Below are 18,400 nucleotides of genomic sequence, written 5' to 3'. Positions count from 1 at the left end.
TCTCTAATAACCCATTGCCTTTTTACTGTAGTGCACGGCACATGTAACATACTACCTTGGAGATCCTTTTCTTCAGTTTACTTTCTACTTCCCTGAACTTGTTCTTTAGGACCCACCATTATTCTCTGACGTTTTCATTTGTACCAATATGGAACAAGACAGCAGGGTCATCACCAGCCCCTCCCAATATTCCATCCACGCTGTCAGAAACATGCTGGATCCTAGCACCCGGGAGACAGCTAACTGCCTGGTTGAGATGATCAGAGCAGCAGACTACCCTAGCTATTTTCTTTATAATAGAGTCCCATATCACCATGACCTGGCTAGTCTTTCTTACATTCTCAACCCCATCAGCTCTTGAGGAGATGTTCCTTTGGCTGTTAGAAGGAGCAGATTCCTCCAGTACAGCTACTCCTGAGCTGCACAATTGCTTTAATACTTAAAAACATCAACATGGAGAGCTTATGACCGCATCAGCATCATTAACGCTCATACCTGGGTTGTCATTAAAGATCTTAAATATCAAATACATTGTAATATATCTCACTGTTACACGTAGTATACTTGAGTAATACTTTATTAAAAAGTAAATCATCGGAGGGTTGAAATTTAAACTTATATATACCATGATCTAATTGGTTAAAGAAGGCCTAATATTATCCCTTTAACAGCCGTTTGTGGTGCAATAATAACATAGTGTACAGCATTTTACATGTACAAAACCTCCCATAGTGATAAAGGACCATCATTGAAATATAGAAACAGAAAATGTTTTCTGCCAGCTCAGAACTTTAAGGCTAAAAGAAGGTATGATATTACGAGTTATATATTAAAACAGAAAACCTATTCATTCCAAAATACATCCTACTTAAGATCATCCATTATAAAAGAGGTTGCTTATGGTTTAATTAAGAACTTGGCTTTTGCAATTATAAAGTGATTATTCCATGAACTGGCTTGTCCTTCCTTGTGAAAGTCCATAAGGTAAAGATGGTGAGCTTTACAAAAACCAAGCGCAAACCTTCTCACTCCCAAGCAAATGCACCAGGGCCTCAACAGGTCATGGGGCCTGCCAGCACATGTCTTTCTTGCAAGAGCTATAGAGCCCTTCCTGGCTGCACTGGAACCACAGGTAGTTCCCGCCATAAAAAAGAGGGAGACAGGGCTGCTGGAAGGCTCACCGGACCACAGAGAAGACATTTGAAAGGTGAACCACATGTACTGAGACATGGTATAATGAAAAAAATGACTGGGACATAGCAATACCAGGGTACTCTTTATATAGAAAAGACAGGGAAGGCAAGAGAGGGGAGGGGTGGCTCTGTATGTGAAGGATAGCATAAAATCTAGCCTAATAAAGGTTAGTAAGACGAACATAGAGTCCATTTGGGTTACGTTAGAATTTGGTAATCACACAGTAGTTCGTGTAGGTGTGATTTATAGGCCCCCAGGACAAATTGGAGAGTTAGATAATCTACTAGTTGAAGAAATAGCTAAAATGACAATGAAGGGGGAAGTTATCACCATGGGTGACTTTAATCTTCCTGATGTGAATTGGAAAACAAAAATAGCTACTTGTGCCAGGAGCACACATATTCTAAACTCCCTACTGGGATTGTCTCTAAAACAAGTCGTTGAGGAGCCAACTCGTAAAGAGGCCATACTAGATTTAGTGTTAACAAATGGAGATTTGGTATCAGATATTACTGTAGGTGAAAGTTTAGGATCCAGTGATCATCAGTCAGTGTGGTTTAATATAAGAACAGTGACTGAGTCACACCACACAAAAACAAAAGTTTTAGACTTTAGAAAAACAGACTTTTCTAAAATTAGAATATGTGTAAAGGAGTCATTATCAGACTGGAGCAACTTAAATGGAGTCCAAAATAAATGGAATTATTTAAAAGCTGCACTACTGAAGGCAACAGAAAATTGCATTAGGCTTGTCAGGAAAAGCAAAAAATTCAAGAAACCACTGTGGTACTCCGCAGATGTGGCCAAAATAGTAAAAAACAAAAAGTTAGCATTTAGTAATTATAAAAAAACCCAGAGTGAGGAAGACAGAATGACCTATAAGATTAGGCAGAAAGAGGCTAAGCAAGTTATAAGAGCTTCCAAATCACACACAGAAGAGAAAATAGCACAGTCAGTAAAAAAGGGGGACAAAACTTTTTTTAGATACATAAATGAGAAAAGAAAAGTAAAACAAGGATTAGTTAGATTAAAAACAAAAGAAGGAAGGTATGTAGATGAGGATAAAGGTCTAGCTGACTGCCTCAATGAATATTTTTGTTCGGTATTTACAGCTGAAAATTAAGGAAAGGGACCTCTGTTAAAAAAAAGGATAAATGAGTCATTTATTACACGTGAGTTTACAGAGGAAGAGGTTCTATTTCAACTGTCAAAAGTAAAGACAAATAAGTCAATGGGACCTGATGGGATACACCCAAAGCTATTGGGTAGAGTACAGAATATTTGATAGAGTCCTAACCTCAACATCTGAGGAAAGGGATTTAGGGGTGATTATTTCTGAGGACTTAAAGGTAGGCAGACAATGTAATAGAGCAGCAGGAAATGCTAGCAGAATGCTTGGTTGTATAGGGAGAGGTATTAGCAGTAGAAAGAGGGAAGTGCTCATGCCATTGTACAGAACACTGGTGAGACCTCACTTGGAGTACTGTACACAGTACTGGAGACCATATCTTCAGAAGGATATTGATACCTTAGAGAGAGTTCAAAGAAGGGCTACTAAACTGGTTCATGGATTGCAGGATAAAACTTACCAGGAAAGGTTAAAGGATCTTAACATGTATAGCTTGGAGGAAAGACGAGACAGGGGGGATATGATAGAAACATTTAAATACATAAAGGGAATCAACACAGTAAAGGAGGAGACTATATTTAAAAGAAGAAAAACTACCACAACCAGAGGACATAGTCTAAAACTAGAAGGACAAAGGTTTAAAAATAATATCAGGAAGTATTACTTTATTGAGAGGGTAGTGGATGCATGGAATAGCCTTCCAGCTGAAGTGGTAGAGGTTAACACAGTAAAGGAGTTTAAGCATGCGTGGGATAGGCATAAGGCTATCCTAACTATAAGATAATGCCAGGGACTAATGAAAGTATTTAGAAAACTGGGCAGACTAGATGGGCCGAATGGTTCTTATCTGCCGTCACATTCTATGTATGTGTGAGAGTTGTGTCTCTGTGTCAGTGTATGTATTGCACGTGTTGCAGTGTTCTAGTGTCCATGTATCTGTGTATGTCTATGTGTGTCAGTTTGTGCTTCTGTGTATGTGTGTCAGTATATCTGTGCATGTGTGTCAGTCTGTGTGTGTGTGTCCATGTGTATCTCTAGGAGTGTATCTCTGTATCAATGTGTCTGTGTCCATCGGTCACATTTAAAGTATTTAATGTCAGGAAAAAATAATCACATCATGCGATATTATACCAGCACGGATCACTTCTCTGCTGGTAATTGAGAACCCAAGTATTATTTGATACCTGGCATAACGGCCAAAGAGAAAGTTGCTTGCGCACTATCCCAAATCTCTATGCACATTTACATAATTAGTGTTTTTTTTAGTATCAGTTTAATGGCCATTAAAGTGAAAGCTAACCTGCCACAACAAGGTAAACCCCCTTAGGTGAGTCCTACACTAACAATTCACCTTGCAGCTTTAAGCTAAAAGGCAAAATCTCTAATGAGACAGAGAGGGGTATTTCTCTAAATCTCTTATCAACCCTTAATAGGGAACACCTGAGGTGGCCGGCAGCACTGTAACATGATTGTGTAATACAAAAGTAAATACAAACATACAAAATTTTTGTATGTTTTTATCACTTGATACCTGAGGCTATAATTAGTGGATCCTGACTGACCAATGCTCTGGTTTCTGATCTCATAGTGAGCGCTGCATACGGGCATTTTAATGGGGTTTTAAATTCCTGTTAATAAAATATGGTGTGAGCAGGTTAAAAGTCCTGCTCACACCAGGGAGTCCCAGGTACCTGTCCATATGTGGGCTCCCCTCTGTCAGCTAGAGCCAGTTTTTTTTTTTTTTTTATATTTTTATTGGAGTCGCAATAAAGTGTGAGCAGGCACATTGTGGATTCATAGAAATAACATTTGGTTGCCTGCGCAGAGGCATAGACATCAAAATAAATAGGCAGTTAAGTAAATGTAATGTACCTAAACTTTGCGGGAGTTAAGATGCCATACGTATTCAATCGGCATATGTATGCATTGTGCTGGCTATAAATTCCTCCTAGTCATACCTAGTCGTATAAGGGCTCTTATGGCATAGATTATTAAAGGTATCCTATGGTTGCCTGTGCAGAGGCCAATAATTCTCAGCAATCATTCCATGTTGTAGGCTAAACGTATATTAACTTTGCGGAAATGTCCAGATTTCAGACCAAGCGTGAGAAAGCAGTATACTAGCGCTGTATATTAACCATTATAACTATACGTAGGTCATTAGTAGCATTTATTCGGTGAGTTACTCAGGCAACAACTAGAAGATGCATGCACGCAGAATCCTGTAATCATTTGGTAAGGAGTATAAACATAGCATTAAGTCCTAGCTGCCTGGTCTGGGTCTTATCAATCTATTTTGCGTAGTTTTAATCAAATCAAATATATTAACTAGTGCGTTACGCTAGCTGTTAGTGTGTAAGCTTTTAATAGTAAACTTTAGTCCCTGTCGAAGCATTTTAGCATTTCTAAGCAAATCAAATTGTGCAATTTCTGCTGATAACTAAGCATTTATTTTCCGTATCAGCGTGCGTATCTTGAGGTTGCGTCTAGTATGTTTACGGTTAACGATATGGGCATTATTAAATCAGGTACATTTAGCCAGTGTTAGCTTATGCGTTTATCCTTCATATGTTGCAGCAGTTAGGCTATACTGTAAGCGACAGTGTATGCAACGTCTGCTGGTATCTAAGCAGCATGCCTAGAATATGTGTAAAAGAATAAGATTGTTTAAACTAATATAACGGATATCATGCTGTTTTCAGTACAGTTCAGTTAACGTAAGACTGTAATATTAATATCTTTGATGCTTTTAACCACAACAGAGCTGAACTGTTCTCAAGAAATTAGGGTAAAGATCAAATATAATATGTGAACAATTTCAGCAGACCATTTTTGTTATGTCGCCTCCGGGCTTGGACCCTAGGACTCAAACTGTGACACAAATAACCTATGCATGTGAGCATTCCCCTTATGATGCAGCTGTTCGGCTATAAATTAAGCAATAGAGCCTAACACTCAACTTTTGCCCGTGGGGGCACTGTGGTACAAATAGCCTATTGACTTTTAAGGCTGAAAAGGGTAGTCCACTGCATTGAGTCCCTTCTCTGGAGGTGGTTTATCAGCTCCGCTGCAGGGGGGGGGGGGGATCTTATCCCAAGGTATATGGCTTCTCGGGGAGTCTTTTGCGCTTCAAGCTGGTTGCTCACTGCTTGGGCCCCCCAGTGTCCCACAGGTAGCGAACCCCCTCAGTTTTTCCCAGGGCTTGCCCCTGCCGTGCATTTGAGAGTCTCTCAGTGTTGTGGGCACTCAGGGTCGGGAGCAGTCCAGCGGCCTCCCACCCCTGAAAAGCCTGCGGGTCCCCCCGTCACCTGCACCTCCCCAACTCCTGCTGACCTCTGTTGAAGCTCCAGTCCATTGACGCCTCACCCTTGTCCGGCCACATGCTCAGCGTCGGTGCACGCCTCCCCAGCCACCGGTCCGCCGGGGGTCAGCACGCCCCAGTACCGCAGGGCTCACAGAGTTGGGGGCGTCAGCCCCTGGACCACCACCAAATCCTGGGGCCCAGACCGGCTCCTTGCCAGGCAGTTCTCCGCCCCGAGTGGTCCTTCTATAGGGTCCGGTATCCTGGGGGTCCGGGCTACCCAGCATGGCTCTCAGCCGCGTGTGTGGATCCGCCATCTTGGTACCTCCTGGAAAGGGGCCCCGTGCCGCGTGGGCCTTCGCCTCCAGCCTCTGAAGGTCTGAATCATGGGCCGGGATTACCCCCACTGGCCGGGGCGGGGAGCGGGACTGGGCCGGTGCCCATCTCTCTCCCTCCATCGCCTTACGAGCTCCACCGCCTCCACACGTGTGAACGCCTTGTGTCCGTCATTCGGGCTTCGCGGTTGCAGCGCATGGTGCGGCCACTTGTTCATCGCTTGGGCCCTTCTTACATGCTGCCCCGGCTCCCGGTGCTCTGAGAGGGTAACATTTCCTTTGGCTTTTTTTGGCTTTTTCGGCTTTTTCAAAGCTTTTGTGCCGTTCAGGGTCGGAGCTAGTGCGGATGGCTGCAGCTCTGCTCGGCGGCTCGGCCCCACCCCTGGAGCCAGTTTTAGTGAACACAGATAAGCCGCATGAACCACTGAAAGTCAGTGTGGCATACAGCCTTTTGAATGGAGATTTAAATAAAGTAATGTAATGTGAGTCGGGTTAAATCAGTGATCACAATAGGGAGATTCAGGTATCAGTCAATAACTGGGGCTCCACTCTGTCAGCTGGGCCACAATTAGTGAGAATCAGCTCTGCATACAGCACTTTAAATCTATTGAGAACAATGTGATTGAGCAATTGCACAGCTGGTGCAGCTGGTGCTTGGGAGACCTTGAAAATCTGAACATACCCTGGAGGAGTGACTCCTTGCTATGTCCCAATGCTATTTTAATCTGTGCTGGGCTTTCTTAGTTGCTCAGTATCAATTGCAATGTATTGAGCGTGCTATTTTCAGTGTAACAGGAATCTATCAGTCTATCATACTGAAAACAACCAACATATGGTAACATCTTTTGGTTTAAAAATAATATCAGGAAGTATTACTTTCCTGAGATGGTAGTGGATGCATGGAATAGCCTTCCAGCTGAAGTGGTAGAGGTTAACACAGTAAAGGAGTTTAAGAATGCGTGGGATAGGCATAAGGCTATCCTAACTATAAGATAAGGCAGGGGCTAATGAAAGTATTTAGAAAATTGGGCAGACTAGATGGGCCGAATGGTTCTTATCTACTGTCACATTCTATGTTTCTATATCAACCTCTGTTTAGGATTAGAGTAGGATTAAGGACTAGGATTAGGATAAATATTAGGTTTATGTTTAGGATAAGTTTGAGGATTAATTTTAGGATTAGGTATCTGTAAAGGGGATGGGTGCCTTACCGAAGGGTAATGCTGAGATTTCTGGAGATTAAAATTTCAATATAATATTTGTTATACTCTTCTCGATGGGCCGTTAGATTTAATCATGTGTGTATTATTAGTATAACTTTATTTTCTATAGGTTAATGATTATGTTTCATGTTTGTTTTTAAACCCTTAAGAACACAGCTTTAAAAATGTGTTTTGCACTTAATGATACAAGCAATTTTTGAATATTTTTGTTGTTTGTGTTCAACTGTAATTTGCATTTTACCAATTTATTGCAGCAACACATATTATATACCGTTTTTTAAAGGACAAAAGGGTCATTATTTGATGTAACATATACATATATAAATGTGTATTTATTATATTTTAAAAAATTAAAAATGCAAACAAATTAAAAATAATTTTTTTACAGTTTTTGCAATAATTTTTTTTTTTGACAATCTGAGTGTTTATTTAGGTTTTATAAAGACATTATAATATTACAAACATATAAGCAGTTATAAGGGAAAATGAGTGAACATACATACATAGAGGGGGTAGTACATCGAGATAAATGTGCGAAGCGGGTTGGGCGTTCTTATCTACATTGTGGATGCAGGAGACCCAACCGGGGGTTTCAACCTCGACTCGTAGCGGGGAGGTTCAACTTAGTCGCCCAGAGTCAGGCGGGGGGCACAGGGCCTTTTTCTGCTTATGAGGTCGAATGTATATCACAGAGATTGCTTAATTGGTCTTATATGCCCCCTAACTCAGCTTCCTTAGATGATTTCAGACTGATGCCTAGGTATAGGTTAGCTTGGTAGACTAATCACTTAGTTTTATGTTGTAATAGTCACTTTACTGAAATCCTAATTGGAGATGCCCTGGACCGGCGCAACTCCGCAACTTTATTGTCTCTAGTCGGTCTCTGTCTATCCCCCTGTGGGAGGGGGGGGGGGAAGGGGAAGAGATATAGGTCGGGGGTAAGTCTGAGTGGTCATGGGTCCCTTGTCAGGTCTTGTCAACGTCGTTTAGGTGCCTGGTGGAGTGGGGAGGCACCTCTGTCCATATAACTCAAGTGAAGGCGGGTGGTTTCGTCGTCTGTATACAGTATGTTACATCCGTAACCTTAGCTTGGTCAGATGGCCATATAGTGGGGGGACTGTTGTCTGGGCATGGTAGAAAAGGGCAGTTGGGGAGGGATAACAGGGGGGGAGAGAGGGTCGGCAACAGCAGGGAGGAAACCAGGGGGAGGGTCCGCCAGCGACACCCCGGCCCATAGCCCAACAACCCGAGTCTACCCACACTCCCGTCTATTCAGCTCCACGTCTCCGGGAACCCGCCGGTACACGGGCCATGTATTCGATCCAGGGAGCCCACAGCCGGGCGCACTTTTCCGCCGTCCCCTGTAGGTCAGCTGTGAGGCTCTCCATACTGTATATTTCTTCTACTGCTTCCATCCAGTTAGCTATGGTGGGGGTTGTTGTGGATTTCCAACGGGCGGGGATGAGGCTCTTGGCAGCGTTTAGGAAGTGTCGCGTAAGAGATCTCTTGTAGGCTCCTAGGGGCATCGTGGAGTGGTGGAGTAGCATCGGTAGGGGTTGTAGTGGTATGTCGGAGTCAAGGATCTCGCGTAGTTTCTCGTGGACTTGTCGCCAGAATGCCTCGATGGGCGGGCATGACCACCAGATGTGTAGGTCCGTGCCATCGTCCGCTCCACATCTCCAGCACCTAGCTGATGGTAGCAACCCCATCTGGAAAAGCTTATTGGGGGTCCGATACCAGTTCGTCATGAGCTTGTAATTGGTTTCTTGAAGTTTCGCACTGGTCGTACTCTGATGGGCGAGGACGTGTATTTTTTCCCATTCCATTTCAGAGAGGGTAGTTCCCGTGACTTGTTCCCATTTAGATTGGTATCTCGCAGGGGGGAGCCTGGTAGCTTGCAATATCATGGAATACAGCGTGGAAATACCTCGCGGCAGATGTCGATTCTCCGTACAGAGGGTCTCAAAGCCCGACTTTTTCCTGAATAGTAGTTGCTTTCCCTGGAGGGAGCTGTGGTAGTGTTGGATCTGATGGTATCGGAAACGGGCTAGCCCCGTTGGAGGTGTTGAGGAGGTTATTGTCTCTAAAGGTTTCAGATGTGTGTCTGCACACCAGTCGCCAAGCCATGGGGCGTTTGGGTTACCCAGGCCGACGATGTCCCCGGGGGCCAAGCCTCCGGCAATCTCTGGATTATAGATCACTGGGGTCAGCGGATTGGGGTTGGTGGTGAGGTCGAGCTTGTACCGTAGTGTCGCCCAGATCTGTAGGGTAGCTCCAATGAGTGGGTGAGACCTGATTTCTTTAGTCTGTGCGGGTTTTGGCAACCAGGTAATCCAGGGCAGGCGTTCCTTGGAAGCAGCCCGCTCTAGACTAACCCATTGTTTATCTGTGTCCAGCACGTGCCATTCTATCACCCTGAGGAGGTGAGCTGCCTGGTAGTATGTTTGTATCGAGGGAAGTGCCACCCCACCCTGACGTTTTGTTCTAATCAGGTGCGTGTATCGGAGTCTGGCTACTCCCGAGGCCCAGACGAAGCGATTAATGGCCGTGGACATCTCGTTGAAGAAGGTTTTGGGGATTTTGATGGGGATCGTCTGAAACAAGTACAGGAGGCGCGGTAGGAGGTTCATCTTCACCGCGTTTATCCTCCCGAACCATGAAATACAGGATCCCCCCCATCTTTTCATGTCCGCGGCCAGTGTCCGTAGGAGGGGAAGGAAGTTTTCCGTGAACATCTTTGCTAGGTCTCTCATCAGCCAGATGCCGAGGTATTTAATGCGTTGCGTGCACCAACGAAATGGGAAGTTTGCCTTCAGATGGGTTGTTAGGCCGGGGGGGAGCTCCAAGGGCAGAGCCTCGGATTTCTCCGTATTCAGGCGTAAGTTGGAGAGCGCTCCATACGTTTGAAAGGACCGTAGCAGATTGGGAAGCGAGACTATCGGATTGCCGATAAAGAAGAGCAAGTCATCCGCATAAGCGGCCACTTTGTGTTCCGATTTGGCTACCTTTATTCCCGTAATACCCCCATCCTGTCTGACCGCCGCCAGAAAGGGCTCTAGCGTGAGGGCAAACAGGAGGGGGGACAGGGGGCACCCCTGTCGCGTGCCGTTGCTGATTGGGAAAGCGGGGGATAGTGCTCCGTTAATCCTCAGGCGGGCCTTCGGTGACGTATATAGGGCTGCTATCCATGTTCGGATGTTGGGGCCGAAACCCATAGCCTGGAGGGTTTCTTCCATGAATTGCCAGTCGACTCTGTCAAAAGCCTTCTCGGCGTCGGTGGAGAGCAGGAGGCCCCCTCGGGAGGTGGTTTTAGCGGAATGGATGATATTGAGGGCTCTGGTCATATTATCTTTCGCCTCACGTCCTGGGATGAAACCTGTTTGGTCCGGGTGCACCAGATCTGGTGCAACCTCCCCCACACGTCGGGCCAGGATCTTCGTGAAAAGCTTAAGGTCCGCATTAAGGAGGGAGATAGGTCGATAGCTGGCGCAGGATGTGGGGTCCTTACCCTCTTTGGGGACCACCGCTACTGTGGCCATCAATGTATCCTCCGGGAACCTCCCACCGTCCAGCAACGAATTAAGGCTCGTCAATAGTTCGGGCATGAGCAGCTCTTCAAATGTCCGCAGATACCTCACCGGAAAGCCGTCGGGACCCGGAGCCTTGTTTGCTTTTGCCGCCTTAAGGGCTCCTTTGAGCTCCTCTAGGGTGATGGGGGCGTCCAGGTCCTCGGCTTGGGTCTGCGTGAGTTTCTGGGTGAGATGTTGTTCCAGGTATTCTCGAATGTCGGCACGTCTCCGAAGTTTTGCCTCTGCTCCTACCTCCTTCGGTAGGTTGTACAGTTTCGCATAGAACTCTCCAAATTCTTCCATGATGGCTTGTGGCCTCCGTTCAGGGGGCGAATTAGCCTTTTGCAGGAGAGTAATGCGGGACTGTCTCCTTTTCTTGCGGAGCATGTGGGCCAACAGGCGACCGCATTTGTTCGAGTTCTCATAGAAGAATCTCCGGGATTTGCGGAGTGTGTGCGTAAGGTTCCGGGACAAGAGGGAGCGTAGGTACCTCCTCGCCTCTAGCAGGGGGCGGAGATTGTCTTCGGTCGGATCAGCTCTGTGTACTATTTCCAGCTGCGCTGTATGTTTGTGTAGGTCCTTCAGTGCGTGATTTTGGGTCCGTTTGCGTCTTGTGCAGGTCTTAATAAAGTGGCCGCGGAGGACACATTTGTGGGCTTCCCATCTAACTTGTGGAGAGGTGTCCGTAGCCGGGTTCTCCAGGAAGTAGCGTCGGATGACTTCTCTCGTGTCTGTGCACACAACTGAGTCCCCAAGCACCTGTTCATTTAGTCTCCATTGTCTGTCACTCGGTTTAAACAAGGGTGAGCGCAGCGTGGCTAGTACCGGGGCATGGTCTGACCAGATGGTCGTCTGGATGTCGCAGGTCAGAAGGAGGTGCAGGTATTCCTGAGCAATCAGGATATAGTCCAGGCGGCTGTGACCGTGGTGGACCTGTGAGTAAAACGAGTAGTCCCTGTCTTCCGGATGGAGCACTCTCCAAGCGTCAGCCAAGCCCGAATCTCGCAGGGCCTTCCCGACCGTCCGAACACAGAGACCGGAGTGCGAGCTGCACCCTCTAGAGGTGTCGAGACGAGGGTCTAGTGGGACATTAGTGTCCCCAGCTACAATGAGTAGTCCATCTCGGAACCGGTCTAGGAGTTGGAGGGTCCTTGATAGAAATCGGTGTTGTCCCGAGTTCGGGGCGTAAATCGCGGCCAGCGTATACTTCTTATCGGCAATTGTACCCTTTAGGAATAAGTAGCGCCCGTTCGGATCTATTTTCGTATCCAGGCAGCAAAACGGGATGTGTTGGGCGAATAGAATTGCCACACCTGCTCTCTTGGCTGACTGGTGGTTTGCGAAATACCCAGTTGGGAACCTCGAGTCCCTCAGGGGGGGGGGAGCTGCACCTTTAAAGTGGGTCTCCTGGAGGAACGCTATAGAGGCCCGAGCCGTCCACAGGGACCGGAGCAAATGAGACCTCCTTTCCGGGGTGTTAAGGCCCCTCACATTGTTGGTCCAGAGGCGCAGAGGGGCCGGGCCGAAACCCCCACCCGGACTCCCCGCCATAGCCGACAAGGGGGGGGAGGGGTGGGTTCGGAGAGTGGGAGGGAGGGAGGAGTGCAGTCTGGGGGGGGGGGGAAGGGTAGGGCAACTGTCAGGGGGGGGGGGTAGGTGAGGTAGGGAGAGAGGTCAGGAAATAGCGGATTTACCGCTATCAAAAGTGAATGGACTTGACTGTGTGGAAGGCGTCCGACAGGTCTGAGTCCCCAATCCCTTTAAGTGACTCAGTCGCCCGCGGTCCTCCCGTCTGTAACCCGCAGTCTGTCCTCGGGGTCGTACACAGAAACCGTGCAGGTATACTCAGTGCAATCAGTGTAAATGTGGTACAGTGTGAAGAAAAAGTTTAGTGTGTCGTAAACTACAACGTCCGGCCCTCGGCCGGTCTGATTTGAGCAAAACTAGGGCTAAGGTCTAGGTACTTCCCTGGGTTCGGTTGATATTTTACAGGGCAGGGGGCCTAAAACAAGGCTAACGGGCCAATCCTCAAACCCCAAACCCCATCCCCCCGGGCTTCGAGGCACACCTTATGTTACTGGACCTATTGCTACCTTTTACGCACATTCATTTCCCCTACCCAAGCCACCCCAAAAGCAACATTCAAGTTAGGTCGTTTAGCCAGTTCCCCCGAGTCCCATCCGGGTGATGTTCTCCGGAAACCAGTCCCCCACCCAAATCCCAGGGAGGGGCTGACGCTTGGTAAATACTTGGTAAATACATAATTAGTGCAGGTTAAGGAAAGTAATTCAAATAAATTAATTTAGTTGTTCTGATTTACAGAATATATAATGTGTCTAAAATTTTAAGTTTTTTTGGTAGTTACAGGTCACAAAACACAAGGAATAAAATAAACTTTTAATGTGGAGCGATTTTAGAATTTGGTATGTTTGTCTTGTAAGCTTAATAGCCATAAAAGAAAACAAAATGGCCACACAAAAGTATAAATTTATATGAAGTTCACATCACAGGGTATTTACCTAAGGTTATTTTGACACTTATTCGGTGCCAATCTCTGCTAAATATTGGAGTAAAATTTTGATTTTTTTTGTTTTTTTACACTCAAACTTATAACAAAGATCTTCTCATGTGGATTTCGTAAAGTTGGTGTGTGCTATTCCTGTACAAAACTTTATTTTGTGTTCAACTACATCTGCTGGTTACAACAATACCCCCATTGTATATCTTTGACACTATTTTGTGAAGCTACAGTGCCATATAGGGACCTGTCCATTTCAATATTTACAGTAGCATTTTGAGAGACGGATTTGATGGGCCTATGCTTCAATTTGGGGTATTATAGCAGTTTGACTGTTCAAAAAAAAACACATTACCATTTGTAAAAGTAGACACTCCAGGGTATCTCATATGGTGCATATTGTGCTTTAACATGCCCCCATTTTTTTTATCGATATATGTCAAAGTATATGGTAAAAACATTTTTTTTTGCATTTTTTACATACGGATTTCATTTTTGCTGGGCATTTTGTATATTTGATAAGTGCCACTATGATCAAATCCCCAGAATTATGCTCAGCTAAGTCTTCTGAGTAAAATGATACCCCCAATGAATGTATTTGGCACTATTTTGTGAAGCTACATTGCCATATAGGAGACTTGTTAATTTCAGTATTTACACTAGAATTTTGAGAGGCGCATTTGATGGGCCCATGTTTCAATATGGGGCATTATAGCAGTAGAACTGTAAAAAAAAAACAAAAAAACACAAAGGCGTACCATTTGTAAAAGTAGACACCCCAGGGTATCTCATATGGTGCATATTGTGCCTTGACATGCCCCCATTTTTTCACCAATATATGTCAAATAATGTGGTAAAAAATATTTTGGGCATTTTTTATATACGGATTATATTTTTGCTGGGCATTTTGTATATTTGATATGTGCCACTATGATCAAATCCCCAAAATTATGCTCAGCTTCTAAGTCTTCTAAGTAAAATGATACCCCCAATGAATGTCTTTGGCACTATTTTGTGAAGCTACAGTGCCATATTGGAGAACTGTCCATTTCAGTATTTACAGTATTTACAGAATTTTGAGAGACACATTTGATGGGCCCATGTTTCAATATGGGGCATTATAGCAGTTTGACTGTTAAGAAAAACATCCCACAAAGGCCGACCATTCAAAGGCCTACCATTCATATTTGAAACCTTGGTGTAGGATAATTGTTTTGCTAGTTTGTACCAAGACTAGTAGCAATTAGCATTTTTTCTGCCTTGTTGATACACACTTAGAGATGTTACTGTATATTTTGCAATCCTTATGTGTGCTACGGCAGCATAACACCTAATATGTTGCTCAGCTATGTCGTCTTAATACAACAATACCCCCATGTGTACCTTTTTCAGGGATATGTGGATGTTGAACGGGCACATTTGAGACACACCAATTTCCCCCTCTGTGGCACTCAAGCAACCCAGAAATGAGCCGAATCTGAAATTATAGAAATGTGCATTTCAGCTCAGCATTTACCTTTTTAAAAATTACAAAGGCATTGTGGATTGCCGTCTATATTATATATAGGCCCACTTTTTTATACCATGCCCTGGTCTTTCGGATGATCAAATACGGCTGCATCAGTTGATCGGACAGGTCAACTCCCCTATATGCTGATTGTAATGTGTTATGCAGACTGGCACCCGTTTAATTTCCCCTTTGCCACGACATGCGACACAGCATTAGGATGAACACCTCCTTTTATCACGGTACTTTAGTGCCAGCAGTTCATTCTGGCAGAGAGCTGCTGTTTCCCCCCTTTTTATTTTTTTTTCTGCTAGAGCCTTTGGGAAACCTGTGCGACTCTTCCGAATAGTGCCACAGGCCACAGTCTCAAAGCAGCATTTTTAGAAGTCGGATACTATTATAAAAAATATCAATATACAAGTGATATCCCTTGTTTAGTTACGGCATGATGAGGTCCCAGACAATTTTTCCACTTGTCCCTACTATATTTGGGCAACCTGGGGGATCAAGGTGGCTATCCCTTTCTTTGTATACACAAGAAAGTTTACATATAGCCACTGCTACTTTCACACAGTTTATAAAATTTGATCCCATATAGGGATCTTTTGGATGGGATGTACTGTTTAAACCCCAGTCTTCCTCCTAAACTTCATGAGGGATTCATCAATAGAAATATATATTTTTTGAGTTATAGATAGTGGCAATTAAAGTGGGCAATTAGAGGGTGTATTTTATATAGAAAATCATACTGTGGATGACCTTTGGGATAATTCACAGTATGTCTTCATATCTGTCCCTACTACTCGAGGTCTGGGGAAAAAATGGGGGTATTGCAAATTGGGTTTTCAGACCAATACATTCTAATTGTGGGCTTTTTAATTATGCCCATTAGCATTGTCAGTGCCCAGAACTGTTTCAATTCTGGCACACTGGTTGGGTTCCATCTCTCTTTCCTGGCGATAAGAGACTCTTGATTGTGTGCCAGATACTGCTCAGCGTATGGAGTAGTCTGGGTGACTACCTCCACAAAAATCTCAACTCCCAAGAACAGCTGCATATAATCATAGAAACATAGAATGTGACGGCAGATAAGAACCATTCAGCCCATCTAGTCTGCCCAATTTTTAAAAATACTTTCATTAGTCCCTGGCCTTATCTTATAATTAGGATAGCCTTATGCATATCCCACGCATGCTTAAACTCCTTTACTGTGTTAACCTCTACCACTTCAGCTGGAAGGCTATTCCATGCATCCACTACCCTCTCAGTAAAGTAATACTTCCAGATATTATTTCTAAACCTTTGCCCCTCTAATTTAAGACTATGTCCTCTTGTTGTGGTAGTTTTTTTTTTCTTTTAAATATAGTCTCCTCCTTTACTGTGTTGATTCCCTTTATATATTTAAATGTTTCTATCATATCCCCCCTGTCTCGTCTTTCCTCCATGTTAAGTTCCTTTAACCTTTCCTTGTAAGTTGTATCCTGCAATCCATGAACCAGTTTAGTAGCCATTCTCTGAACTCTCTCTGAAGTAGCAATATCCTTCTGAAGATACGGTCTCCAGTACTGCGTACAATACTCCAAGTGAGGTCTCACCAGTGTTCTGTACAATGGCATGAGCACTTCCCTCTTTCTACTGCTAATACCTCTCCCTATACAACCAAACATTCTGCTAGCATTTCCTTCCTATTACATTGTCTGCCTTTAAGTCATCAGAAATAATCACCCTTAAATCCCTTTCCTCGGATGCTGAGGTTAGGACTCTATCAAATATTCTGTACTGTGCCCTTGGGTTTTTACGTCCAAGATGCATTATTTTGCATTTATCCACATTAAATGTCAGTTGCCACAACTCTGACCATTTTTCTAGTTTACCTAAATCATTTGCCATTTGGCTTATCCCTCCTGGAACATCAACCCTGTCACATATCTTCATATCATCAGCAAAAAGACATACCTTACCATCAAGACGTTCTGCAATATCACTAATAAAAATATTAAAGAGAATGGGTCCAAGTACAGATCCCTGAGGTACCCCACTGGTGACATGACCATGCTTCTAATATACTTCATTGACTACAACCCTCTGTTGCCTATCACTCAGCCACTGCCTTACTCATTCAACAATATTGGAATCCAAACTTAAAGATTGCAGTTTATTGATAGCCTTCAATGTGCAACAATGTCAAAAGCCTTACTGAAATCTAGGTAAGCAATGTCTAGTGCCCCACCCTGATCTATTATTTTAGTTACCTAATCAAAAAAATCAATAAGATTAGTTTGGCATGATCTCCCTGAAGTATCTCCCTGTTGTCTCTGATCTTGAAATCCAGCATATTATAACCAGACAGGTCAGCCTGTATGCCAGGATTGGCAGTGAACTCTGGGATGTCTGGTGAAAAATTAATAGGGGGTACCCAGTCATCTGCGCCATGTATGGTCCTGCAGTATCTAGCACAAAGTGCCTGTCCCCTGCATCACTCTCGGAGGCAGTGTCAGTCGCCTCTGAGTCGACCGCTAACATGGCATAAGCCTCCTCTGCACTATACTTCCTAAGCATTTTGGATTAAGGGAATAAGCTTTAACTAAATAACTAAACTTTCATTATTTTTTTACTTTTTATTTATTTTTTATTTTTTATCAGCTTATAACTAAATTCCTCAATTCCCACTAAATTCCACCCACATCAACTAACTAAATCCCTTAGGGTTACTAAAAAATCTAATTTAACCCCTGAGAGTAAAAAAAAACAAAAAAATCACAGTAAAGTACTGTTATCTGTATTTTGATCACTGCTGCCAGTGATCAATCAGCAGGGAAAATGTATTTTTTTGTTTTAAAAGAACATGGTAAATGGGATTTGGAAACTCTTCAAACAAATTAATTCACTTCAGGGACACAATGTAACAACGATCCATCTCTCTACACTTCAAAAACCCACAAGAGGTGGAGGGAAGCGGATCTGATATCCCAGCAGCATTGTGACAACGTGGGCTGGGACATCGCAATTTGCTGTTGGTGGTCTGCCCCTGACTCACAGGCACCTAGCAACAGCGTTAAACCCGCGGTCGCCAGCACCGCAGCGATCTAGGGTTAATTTGAGCGCATGACGGACTGGGTCCGGCATTAAGTGCTTCCCCAGCATGACGGACCCGGTCCTATAACGGCTTAGAGTCCTATTTACTTATATATTGCAAAAACCAAAAAGGTTATGGTGGGGAGAAAATTGTGATTGAAAACCCCTTCCACCTTAAGTCTGTGTGACTGGTGTGCAGATTTTTGTTTAACATTGTGTTAAATGTTAAACATAAAACTGCACACCAGTCAAGCCATAAGACTTGCTTTTCCCATAGAGATCACAAATTTGCAGTGATATTACTACCGCAAGAAGTTCTGGGTGGCCCTAACATTAACTATATATACAGTTGTGGATGAATTGTTTTGACTTTTTTACCGTTATTTTCTTTACAAAAAAATAATAATAATAAAACACTATTTGAAAAGATTAGGGTTCAAGTTAGGATTAGGGCCAGCAAGACAATCCATTTACTGAAATCCCCTGCCTGTGGGGCCAGTATTTATAATGATAAGGGGCATGTGCCAATGCTAGCACTAAGCTGGACTG

Source organism: Pelobates fuscus, chromosome 2 (assembly GCF_036172605.1).
Source record: "Pelobates fuscus isolate aPelFus1 chromosome 2, aPelFus1.pri, whole genome shotgun sequence".
NCBI classification, from domain to species: domain Eukaryota; kingdom Metazoa; phylum Chordata; class Amphibia; order Anura; family Pelobatidae; genus Pelobates; species Pelobates fuscus.
The sequence above is the reverse complement of the archived record's forward strand: the minus strand, read 5'-3'. Positions refer to the sequence as shown.